Here is a 13,764-nt window from a genome sequence, read left to right as displayed (position 1 = left end):
TCGATCAATATTTTTGAGGATAACGCATGTTAGGTCTAGGTTAGGCCTGGGATTTTCACACATCACACTCATACTTTCGCATTCTTCACATACTTGTTGAACGGATCCTGGGTTTTTTCTGGTTTAGATCACGTAGTAATGTGGGACCACACTGAATCAGTCAATTAAACCTGGTTTCGACCAATATTTTAGAGAATAATTCATGTTAGGTCTAGGTTAGGTCTGGGATTTTCTCTCATCAGGCTCATTCTTTCGCATATTTCTCATACTTGATGGCTAGAACCTGGGCTTTTTCTGGATTGGATCACGTAGTAATGAAGTACAACACTGAAACAGTCAATTAAACCTGGTTTCCATCAATATTTTAGAGGACAGCGCATGTTAGGTCTAGGTTAGGCCTGGGATTTGCTCTGATCAGGGTCATACTTTCGCAGTTTTAACATACATGTTGACCTGATCGAGGGTTTTTTCTGCTTTGGATCACGTAGTAAAGTGGTACCACACTGAAACAGTCCATTAAACCTAGTTTGGATCAATTGTTTAGAGGATAACGCATGTTAGGTCTAGGTTAGCCCTGAGATTTTCACTCATCAGACTCATACTTTCGCATTCTTCTCATACTTGTTGAACAGATCCTGGGTTTTTTCTGGTTTGTATCACGTAGTAGTGTGGTACCACACTGAAACAGTCCATTAAACCTGGTTTGGATCAATTGTTTAGAGGATAACGCATGTTAGGTCTAGGTTAGCCCTGGGATTTTCACTCATCAGACTCATACTTTCGCATTCTTCTCATACATGTTGAACTGATCTTGGGGTTTTTCTGGTTTGGATCACGTAGTAATGTGGTACCACACTGAAACAGTCGAGTAAACCTGGTTTCGATCAATATCTTAGAGGATAACGCAAGTTAAGTCTGGGATTGGTCTGGGATTTGACCTCATCAGACTCATACTTTCGCACACTTCACATACTCGTTGAACAGATCCTGGGTTATTTTCTGGTTTGGATTACATAGTAATGTGGTACCACACTGAAACAGTCGATTAAACCAGGTTTCGATCAATATTTTTGAGGATAACGCATGTTAGGACTAGGTTAGGCCTGGGATTTTCACTCATCAGACTCATACTTTCGCATTCTTCACATACTTGTTGAACGGATCCTGGGTTTTTTCTGGTTTGGATCAGGTAGTAATGTGGTACCACACTGAAACAGTCGATTAAACCTGGTTATGATCAATATTTTAGAGGATAACGCATAGTTAGGTTTGGGATAGGTCTGGGATTTGACCTCATCAGACTCATACTTTCACACACTTCACATACTCGTTGAACAGATCCTGGGTTATTTTCTGGTTTGGATCACATAGTAATGTGGTACCACACTGAAACAGTCGATTAAACCTGGTTTCGATCAATATTTTAGAGAATAATTCATGTTAGGTCTAGGTTAGGTCTGGGATTTGCTCTCATCCGGCTCATTCTTTCGCATATTTCTCATACTTGATGGCTAGATTCTGGGCTGTTTCTGGATTGTATGACGTAGTAATGTGGGTCCACAGTGAAACAATCAATTAAACCTGGTCTTGATAAATATTTTAGAGGATAACGCATGTTAGGTCTGGGATAGGTCTGGGATTTGCCCTCATCAGACTCATACTTTCGCACACTTCACATACTCGTTGAACAGATCCTGGGTTACTTTCTGGTTTGGATCACATAGTAATGTGGTACCACACTGAAACAGTCGATTAAACCAGGTTTCGATCAATATTTTTGAGGATAACGCATGTTAGGTCTAGGTTAGGCCTGGGATTCTCACTCATCAGACTCATACTTTCGCATTCTTCACGTACTTGTAGAACGGATCCTGGGTTTTTTCTGGTTTGGATCACGTAGTAATGTGGGACCACACTGAAACAGTCAATTAAACCTGGTCTTGATAAATATTTTAGAGGATAACGCATGTTAGGTCTGGGTCAGCTCTAGAATTTGCCCTCATCATGCTCATACTTTCGCATCTTTCTCATACATCATGGCTAGATCCTGGGCTATTTCTGGATTGTATCACGTAGTAATGTGGTACCACGCTGAAACAGTCGATTAAACCTGGTTTCGATCAATATTTTAGAGGATAACGCAAGTTAAGTCTGGGATTGGTCTGGGATTTGACCTCATCAGACTCATAGTTTCGCACACTTCACATACTTGTTGAACAGATCCTGGGTTTTTTCTGGTTTGGATCCCGTAGTAGTGTGGTACCACACTGAAACAGTCCATTAAACCTGGTTTCGCTCAATATTTTAGAGGATAACGCATGTTAGGTCTAGGTCAGGCCTGGGATTTTCACTCATCAGACTCATACTTTCGCATTCTTCACATACTTGTTGAACGGATGCTGGGTTTTTTCTGGTTTGGATCACGTAGGAATGTGGGTCCACACTGAAACAATCAATTAAACCTGGTCTTGATATATATTTTAGAGGATAACGCATGTTAGGTCTGGGATAGGTATGGGACTTGCCCTCATCAGACTCATACTTTCGCATTCTTCACATACTTGTTGAACTGACCCTGGGTTTTTTCTGGTTTGTATCAGGTTGTAATGTGGGACCACACTGAAACAATCAATTAAACCTTGTCTTGATAAATATTTTAGAGGATAACGCATGTTAGGCTTGGGTTAGGTCTAGGATTTGCACTCAGCAGGCTCATACTTTCGCATATATCTCATACTTCATGGCTAGATCCTGGGCTGTTTCTGGATTGTATCACGTAGTAATGTGGTACCACGCTGAAACAGTCAATTAAACCTGGTTTCGATCAATATTTTAGAGGATAACGCAAGTTAGGTCTGGCATAGGTCTGGGATTCGCCCTCATCAGGCTCATACTTTCGCGTTTTTCACATACTTGTTGAACAGATCCTGGGTTTTTTCTGGTTTGTATCACGTAGTAGTGTGGTACCACACTGAAACAGTCCATTAAACCTGGTTTGGATCAATATTTTAGAGGATAACGCATGTTAGGGCTAGGTTAGCCCTCGGATTTTCACTCATTAGACTCATACTTTCGCATTCTTCTCATACTTGTTGAACTGATCCTGGGTTTTTTCTGGTTTGGATCACGTAGTAATGTGGTACCACACTGAAACAGTCGATTAAACCTGGTTTCGATCAATATTTTAGAGGATAACGCAAGTTAAGTCTGGGATTGGTCTGGGATTTGACCTCATCAGACTCATACTTTCGCACACTTCACATACTCCTTGAACAGATCCTGGGTTATTTTCTGGTTTGGATCACATAGCAATGTGGTACCACTCTGAAACAGTCGGTTAAACCAGGTTTCGATCAATATTTTAGAGGATAACGCATGTTAGGTCTGGGATAGGTCTGGGATTTGCCCTCATCAGGCTCATACTTTCGCATTCTTCACATACTTGTTGAACGGATCCTTTGTTTTTTCTGGATTGGATCACGTAGTAATGTGGTACCACACTGAAACATCCAATGAAACCTGGTCTGGATAAATATTTTAGAGGATAACGCAAGTTAGGTCTGGGATAGGTCTGGGATTAGCCCTCATCAGACTCATACTTTCGCATATTTCTCATACTTCATGGCTAGAGCCTGGGCTATTTCTGGATTGGATCACGTAGTAAAGTGGTACCACACTGAAACATTCAATGAAACCTGGTCTGGATAAAAATTTTAAAGGATAACGCATGTTAGGTCAAGGTTAGGTCTAAGATTTGCCCTCATCAGGCTCACAGTTTCGCGTTTTTCACATACTTGTCGAACAGATCCTGGGTTTTTTGTGGTTTGGATCACGTAGTATTGTGGTATCACACTGAAACATTCAATTAAACCTGGTCTTGATAAATATTTTAGAGGATAACGCATGTTAGGTCTGGGTTACGTCTAGGATTTTCCCTCATCAGGCTCATACTTTCGCATATTTCTCATACTTCATGGCTAGATCCTGGGCTGTTTCTGCATTGTATCTCGTAGTAATGTGGTACCACACTAAAACAGTCAATTAAACCTGGTTTCGATCAATATTTTACAGGATCACGCAAGCTAGGTCTGGGATAGGTCTGGGATTAGCCCTCATCAGACTCATACTTTCGCACACTTCACATACTCGTTGACATGATCCTGGGTTTTTTTCTGGCTTGGATGACGTAGTAATGTGGTTCCACACTGATACAGTCGATTAAACTTGGTTTCGATCAATATTTTAGAGGATAACGCAAGTTAGGTCTGGGACAGGTCTGGGATTTGCCCTCATCAGGCTCATACTTTCGCGTTTTTCACATACTTGTTGAACGGATCCTGCATTATTTTCTGGTTTGGATCACATAGTAATGTGGTACCACACTGAAACATTCAATTAAACCTGGCCTTGATAAATATTTTGGAGGATAACGCAAGTTAGGTCTGGGATAGGTCTGGGATTTGCTCTCATCAGGCTCATTCTTTCGCATATCTCTCGTACTTGATGGCCAGATCCTGTGCTTTTTCTGGATTGCATCACGTAGTAATGTAGTACCACACTGAAACAGTCAATGAAACCTGGTTTCCATCAATATTTTAGAGGACAACGCAAGTTAGGTCTAGGTAAGGCCTGAGATTTTCACTGATCAGACTCATACATTCGCATTCTTCACATACTTGTTGAACGGATCCTGGGTTTTTTCTGGTTTGGATCACGTAGTTATGTGGGTCCACACTGAAACAATCAATTAAACCTGGTCTTGATAAATATTTTAGAGGATAACGCATGTTAGGTCTGGGATAGGTCTGGGATTTGCCCTCATCAGACTCATACTTTCGCACACTTCACATACTCGTTGAACAGATCCTGGGTTATTTTCTGGTTTGGATCACATAGTAATGTGGTACCACACTGAAACAGTCGATTAAACCAGGTTTCGATCACTATTTTTGAGGACAACGCATGTTAGGTCTAGGTTAGGCCTGGGATTTTCACTCATCAGACTCATACTTTCGCATTCTTCACATACTTGTTGAACTGAAACTGGGTTTTTTCTGGTTTGGATCACGTAGTAATGTGGTTCCACACTGAAACAGTCGGTTAAACCTGGTTTCGATCAATATTTTAGTGGATAACGCAAGTTAGGTCTGGGATAGGTCTGGGATTTGCCCTCATCAGACTCATACCTACGCACACTTCACATACTCGTTGAACAGATCCTGGGTTTTTTCTGGAGTGGATCACGTAGTAATGAAGTACAACACTGAAACAGTCAATTAAACCTGGTTTCCATCAATATTTTAGAGGACAGCGCATGTTAGGTCTAGGTTAGGCCTGGGATTTGCCCTGATCAGGGTCATACTTTCGCAGTTTTAACATACATGTTGACCTGATCGAGGGTTTTTTCTGCTTTGGATCACGTAGTAAAGTGGTACCACACTGAAACAGTCCATTAAACCTGGTTTGGATCAATTGTTTAGAGGATAACGCATGTTAGGTCTAGGTTAGCCCTGGGATTTTCACTCATCAGACTCATACTTTCGCATTCTTCTCATACTTGTTGAACAGATCCTGGGTTTTTTTCTGGTTTGTAACACGTAGTAGTGTGGTACCACACTGAAACAGTCCATTAAACCTGGTTTGGATCAATTGTTTAGAGGATAACGCATGTTAGGTCTAGGTTAGCCCTGGGATTTTCACTCATCAGACTCATACTTTCGCATTCTTCTCATACTTGTTGAACTGATCCTGGGTTTTCTCTGGTTTGGATCACGTAGTAATGTGGTACCACACTGAAACAGTCGATTAAACCTGGTTATGATCAATATTTTAGAGGATAACGCATAGTTAGGTTTGGGATAGGTCTGGGATTCGACCTCATCAGACTCATACTTTCGCACACTTCACATACTCGTTGAACAGATCCTGGGTTATTTTCTGGTTTGGATCACATAGTAATGTGGTACCTCACTGAAACAGTCGATTAAACCTGGTTTCGATCAATATTTTAGAGAATAATTCATGTTAGGTCTAGGTTAGGTCTGGGATTTGCTCTCATCAGGCTCGTTCTTTCGCATATTTCTCATACTTGATGGCTAGATCCTGGGCTTTTTCTGGATTGCATCACGTAGTAATGAAGTACAACACTGAAACAGTCAATTAAACCTGGTTTCCATCAATATCTTAGAGGACAACGCAAGTTAGGTCTGGGATAGGTCTGGGATTTGCCCTCATCAGGCTCATACTTTCGCGTTTTTCACATACTTGTTGAACAGATCCTGGGTTTTCTCTGGTTTGGATCACGTAGTAGTGTGGTACCACACTGAAACAGTCCATTAAACCTGGTTTGGATCAATATTTTAGAGGATAACGCATGTTAGGTCTAGGTTAGGCCTGGGATTTTCACACATCAGACTCATACTTTCGCATTCTTCACATACTTGTTGAACGGATCCTGGGTTTTTTCTGGTTTAGATCACGTAGTAATGTGGGACCACACTGAATCAGTCAATTAAACCTGGTTTCGACCAATATTTTAGAGAATAATTCATGTTAGGTCTAGGTTAGGTCTGGGATTTTCTCTCATCAGGCTCATTCTTTCGCATATTTCTCATACTTGATGGCTAGAACCTGGGCTTTTTCTGGATTGGATCACGTAGTAATGAAGTACAACACTGAAACAGTCAATTAAACCTGGTTTCCATCAATATTTTAGAGGACAGCGCATGTTAGGTCTAGGTTAGGCCTGGGATTTGCCCTGATCAGGGTCATACTTTCGCAGTTTTAACATACATGTTGACCTGATCGAGGGTTTTTTCTGCTTTGGATCACGTAGTAAAGTGGTACCACACTGAAACAGTCCATTAAACCTAGTTTGGATCAATTGTTTAGAGGATAACGCATGTTAGGTCTAGGTTAGCCCTGAGATTTTCACTCATCAGACTCATACTTTCGCATTCTTCTCATACTTGTTGAACAGATCCTGGGTTTTTTCTGGTTTGTATCACGTAGTAGTGTGGTACCACACTGAAACAGTCCATTAAACCTGGTTTGGATCAATTGTTTAGAGGATAACGCATGTTAGGTCTAGGTTAGCCCTGGGATTTTCACTCATCAGACTCATACTTTCGCATTCTTCTCATACATGTTGAACTGATCTTGGGGTTTTTCTGGTTTGGATCACGTAGTAATGTGGTACCACACTGAAACAGTCGAGTAAACCTGGTTTCGATCAATATCTTAGAGGATAACGCAAGTTAAGTCTGGGATTGGTCTGGGATTTGACCTCATCAGACTCATACTTTCGCACACTTCACATACTCGTTGAACAGATCCTGGGTTATTTTCTGGTTTGGATCACATAGTAATGTGGTACCACACTGAAACAGTCGATTAAACCAGGTTTCGATCAATATTTTTGAGGATAACGCATGTTAGGACTAGGTTAGGCCTGGGATTTTCACTCATCAGACTCATACTTTCGCATTCTTCACATACTTGTTGAACGGATCCTGGGTTTTTTCTGGTTTGGATCAGGTAGTAATGTGGTACCACACTGAAACAGTCGATTAAACCTGGTTATGATCAATATTTTCGAGGATAACGCATAGTTAGGTTTGGGATAGGTCTGGGATTTGACCTCATCAGACTCATACTTTCGCACACTTCACATACTCGTTGAACAGATCCTGGGTTATTTTCTGGTTTGGATCACATAGTAATGTGGTACCACACTGAAACAGTCGATTAAACCTGGTTTCGATCAATATTTTAGAGAATAATTCATGTTAGGTCTAGGTTAGGTCTGGGATTTGCTCTCATCCGGCTCATTCTTTCGCATATTTCTCATACTTGATGGCTAGATTCTGGGCTGTTTCTGGATTGTATGACGTAGTAATGTGGGTCCACACTGAAACAATCAATTAAACCTGGTCTTGATAAATATTTTAGAGGATAACGCATGTTAGGTCTGGGATAGGTCTGGGATTTGCCCTCATCAGACTCATACTTTCGCACACTTCACATACTCGTTGAACAGATCCTGGGTTACTTTCTGGTTTGGATCACATAGTAATGTGGTACCACACTGAAACAGTCGATTAAACCAGGTTTCGATCAATATTTTTGAGGATAACGCATGTTAGGTCTAGGCTAGGCCTGGGATTCTCACTCATCAGACTCATACTTTCGCATTCTTCACGTACTTGTAGAACGGATCCTGGGTTTTTTCTGGTTTGGATCACGTAGTAATGTGGGACCACACTGAAACAGTCAATTAAACCTGGTCTTGATAAATATTTTAGAGGATAACGCATGTTAGGTCTGGGTCAGCTCTTGAATTTGCCCTCATCATGCTCATACTTTCGCATCTTTCTCATACATCATGGCTAGATCCTGGGCTATTTCTGGATTGTATCACGTAGTAATGTGGTACCACGCTGAAACAGTCGATTAAACCTGGTTTCGATCAATATTTTAGAGGATAACGCAAGTTAAGTCTGGGATTGGTCTGGGATTTGACCTCATCAGACTCATAGTTTCGCACACTTCACATACTTGTTGAACAGATCCTGGGTTTTTTCTGGTTTGGATCCCGTAGTAGTGTGGTACCACACTGAAACAGTCCATTAAACCTGGTTTCGCTCAATATTTTAGAGGATAACGCATGTTAGGTCTAGGTCAGGCCTGGGATTTTCACTCATCAGACTCATACTTTCGCATTTTTCACATACTTGTTGAACGGATGCTGGGTTTTTTCTGGTTTGGATCACGTAGGAATGTGGGTCCACACTGAAACAATCAATTAAACCTGGTCTTGATAAATATTTTAGAGGATAACGCATGTTAGGTCTGGGATAGGTATGGGATTTGCCCTCATCAGACTCATACTTTCGCATTCTTCACATACTTGTTGAACTGACCCTGGGTTTTTTCTGGTTTGTATCATGTTGTAATGTGGGACCACACTGAAACAATCAATTAAACCTTGTCTTGATAAATATTTTAGAGGATAACGCATGTTAGGCTTGGGTTAGGTCTAGGATTTGCACTCAGCAGGCTCATACTTTCGCATATATCTCATACTTCATGGCTAGATCCTGGGCTGTTTCTGGATTGTATCACGTAGTAATGTGGTACCACGCTGAAACAGTCAATTAAACCTGGTTTCGATCAATATTTTAGAGGATAACGCAAGTTAGGTCTAGCATAGGTCTGGGATTCGCCCTCATCAGGCTCATACTTTCGCGTTTTTCACATACTTGTTGAACAGATCCTGGGTTTTTTCTGGTTTGTATCACGTAGTAGTGTGGTACCACACTGGAACAGTCCATTAAACCTGGTTTGGATCAATATTTTAGAGGATAACGCATGTTAGGGCTAGGTTAGCCCTCGGATTTTCATTCATTAGACTCATACTTTCGCATTCTTCTCACACTTGTTGAACTGATCCTGGGTTTTTTCTGGTTTGGATCACGTAGTAATGTGGTACCACACTGAAACAGTCGATTAAACCTGGTTTCGATCAATATTTTAGAGGATAACGCAAGTTAAGTCTGGGATTGGTCTGGGATTTGACCTCATCAGACTCATACTTTCGCACACTTCACATACTCCTTGAACAGATCCTGGGTTATTTTCTGGTTTGGATCACATAGCAATGTGGTACCACTCTGAAACAGTCGGTTAAACCAGGTTTCGATCAATATTTTAGAGGATAACGCATGTTAGGTCTGGGATAGGTCTGGGATTTGCCCTCATCAGGCTCATACTTTCGCATCCTCACATACTTGTTGAACGGATCCTTTGTTTTTTCTGGATTGGATCACGTAGTAATGTGGTACCACACTGAAACATCCAATCAAACCTGGTCTGGATAAATATTTTAGAGGATAACGCAAGTTAGGTCTGGGATAGGTCTGGGATTAGCCCTCATCAGACTCATACTTTCGCATATTTCTCATACTTCATGGCTAGAGCCTGGGCTATTTCTGGATTGGATCACGTAGTAAAGTGGTACCACACTGAAACATTCAATGAAACCTGGTCTGGATAAAAATTTTAAAGGATAACGCATGTTAGGTCAAGGTTAGGTCTAAGATTTGCCCTCATCAGGCTCACAGTTTCGCGTTTCTCACATACTTGTCGAACAGATCCTGGGTTTTTTGTGGTTTGGATGACGTAGTATTGTGGTACCACACTGAAACATTCAATTAAACCTGGTCTTGATAAATATTTTAGAGGATAACGCATGTTAGGTCTGGGTTACGTCTAGGATTTTCCCTCATCAGGCTCATACTTTCGCATATTTCTCATACTTCATGGCTAGATCCTGGGCTGTTTCTGCATTGTATCTCGTAGTAATGTGGTACCACACTAAAACAGTCAATTAAACCTGGTTTCGATCAATATTTTACAGGATCACGCAAGCTAGGTCTGGGATAGGTCTGGGATTAGCCCTCATCAGACTCATACTTTCGCACACTTCACATACTCGTTGACATGATCCTGGGTTTTTTTCTGGCTTGGATGACGTAGTAATGTGGTTCCACACTGATCCAGTCGATTAAACTTGGTTTCGATCAATATTTTAGAGGATAACGCAAGTTAGGTCTGGGACAGGTCTGGGATTTGCCCTCATCAGGCTCATACTTTCGCGTTTTTCACATACTTGTTGAACGGATCCTGCATTATTTTCTGGTTTGGATCACATAGTAATGTGGTACCACACTGAAACATTCAATTAAACCTGGCCTTGATAAATATTTTGGAGGATAACGCAAGTTAGGTCTGGGATAGGTCTGGGATTTGCTCTCATCAGGCTCATTCTTTCGCATATCTCTCGTACTTGATGGCTAGATCCTGAGCTTTTTCTGGATTGCATCACGTAGTAATGTAGTACCACACTGAAACAGTCAATGAAACCTGGTTTCCATCAATATTTTAGAGGACAACGCAAGTTAGGTCTAGGTAAGGTCTGAGATTTTCACTGATCAGACTCATACATTCGCATTCTTCACATACTTGTTGAACGGATCCTGGGTTTTTTCTGGTTTGGATCACGTAGTTATGTGGGTCCACACTGAAACAATCAATTAAACCTGGTCTTGATAAATATTTTAGAGGATAACGCATGTTAGGTCTGGGATAGGTCTGGGATTTGCCCTCATCAGACTCATACTTTCGCACACTTCACATACTCGTTGAACAGATCCTGGGTTATTTTCTGGTTTGGATCACATAGTAATGTGGTACCACACTGAAACAGTCGATTAAACCAGGTTTCGATCACTATTTTTGAGGACAACGCATGTTAGGTCTAGGTTAGGCCTGGGATTTTCACTCATCAGACTCATACTTTCGCATTCTTCACATACTTGTTGAACTGAAACTGGGTTTTTTCTGGTTTGGATCACGTAGTAATGTGGTTCCACACTGAAACAGTCGGTTAAACCTGGTTTCGATCAATATTTTAGTGGATAACGCAAGTTAGGTCTGGGATAGGTCTGGGATTTGCCCTCATCAGACTCATACCTACGCACACTTCACATACTCGTTGAACAGATCCTGGGTTTTTTCTGGAGTGGATCACGTAGTAATGAAGTACAACACTGAAACAGTCAATTAAACCTGGTTTCCATCAATATTTTAGAGGACAGCGCATGTTAGGTCTAGGTTAGGCCTGGGATTTGCCCTGATCAGGGTCATACCTTCGCAGTTTTAACATACATGTTGACCTGATCGAGGGTTTTTTCTGCTTTGGATCACGTAGTAAAGTGGTACCACACTGAAACAGTCCATTAAACCTGGTTTGGATCAATTGTTTAGAGGATAACGCATGTTAGGTCTAGGTTAGCCCTGGGATTTTCACTCATCAGACTCATACTTTCGCATTCTTCTCATACTTGTTGAACAGATCCTGGGTTTTTTTCTGGTTTGTAACACGTAGTAGTGTGGTACCACACTGAAACAGTCCATTAAACCTGGTTTGGATCAATTGTTTAGAGGATAACGCATGTTAGGTCTAGGTTAGCCCTGGGATTTTCACTCATCAGACTCATACTTTCGCATTCTTCTCATACTTGTTGAACTGATCCTGGGTTTTCTCTGGTTTGGATCACGTAGTAATGTGGTACCACACTGAAACAGTCGATTAAACCTGGTTATGATCAATATTTTAGAGGATAACGCATAGTTAGGTTTGGGATAGGTCTGGGATTCGACCTCATCAGACTCATACCTACGCACACTTCACATACTCGTTGAACAGATCCTGGGTTTTTTCTGGAGTGGATCACGTAGTAATGAAGTACAACACTGAAACAGTCAATTAAACCTGGTTTCCATCAATATTTTAGAGGACAGCGCATGTTAGGTCTAGGTTAGGCCTGGGATTTTCCCTCATCAGGCTCATACTTTCGCATATTTCTCATACTTCATGGCTAGATCCTGGGCTGTTTCTGCATTGTATCTCGTAGTAATGTGGTACCACACTAAAACAGTCAATTAAACCTGGTTTCGATCAATATTTTACAGGATCACGCAAGCTAGGTCTGGGATAGGTCTGGGATTAGCCCTCATCAGACTCATACTTTCGCACACTTCACATACTCGTTGACATGATCCTGGGTTTTTTTCTGGCTTGGATGACGTAGTAATGTGGTTCCACACTGATCCAGTCGATTAAACTTGGTTTCGATCAATATTTTAGAGGATAACGCAAGTTAGGTCTGGGACAGGTCTGGGATTTGCCCTCATCAGGCTCATACTTTCGCGTTTTTCACATACTTGTTGAACGGATCCTGGGTTTTTTGTGGTTTGGATGACGTAGTATTGTGGTACCACACTGAAACATTCAATTAAACCTGGTCTTGATAAATATTTTAGAGGATAACGCATGTTAGGTCTGGGTTACGTCTAGGATTTTCCCTCATCAGGCTCATACTTTCGCATATTTCTCATACTTCATGGCTAGATCCTGGGCTGTTTCTGCATTGTATCTCGTAGTAATGTGGTACCACACTAAAACAGTCAATTAAACCTGGTTTCGATCAATATTTTACAGGATCACGCAAGCTAGGTCTGGGATAGGTCTGGGATTAGCCCTCATCAGACTCATACTTTCGCACACTTCACATACTCGTTGACATGATCCTGGGTTTTTTTCTGGCTTGGATGACGTAGTAATGTGGTTCCACACTGATCCAGTCGATTAAACTTGGTTTCGATCAATATTTTAGAGGATAACGCAAGTTAGGTCTGGGACAGGTCTGGGATTTGCCCTCATCAGGCTCATACTTTCGCGTTTTTCACATACTTGTTGAACGGATCCTGCATTATTTTCTGGTTTGGATCACATAGTAATGTGGTACCACACTGAAACATTCAATTAAACCTGGCCTTGATAAATATTTTGGAGGATAACGCAAGTTAGGTCTGGGATAGGTCTGGGATTTGCTCTCATCAGGCTCATTCTTTCGCATATCTCTCGTACTTGATGGCTAGATCCTGAGCTTTTTCTGGATTGCATCACGTAGTAATGTAGTACCACACTGAAACAGTCAATGAAACCTGGTTTCCATCAATATTTTAGAGGACAACGCAAGTTAGGTCTAGGTAAGGTCTGAGATTTTCACTGATCAGACTCATACATTCGCATTCTTCACATACTTGTTGAACGGATCCTGGGTTTTTTCTGGTTTGGATCACGTAGTTATGTGGGTCCACACTGAAACAATCAATTAAACCTGGTCTTGATAAATATTT

The sequence above is a fragment of the Colletes latitarsis genome, unplaced genomic scaffold, assembly GCF_051014445.1.
Source record: "Colletes latitarsis isolate SP2378_abdomen unplaced genomic scaffold, iyColLati1 scaffold0007, whole genome shotgun sequence".
NCBI lineage: Eukaryota > Metazoa > Arthropoda > Insecta > Hymenoptera > Colletidae > Colletes > Colletes latitarsis.
This window is presented reverse-complemented; position numbering follows the sequence as displayed.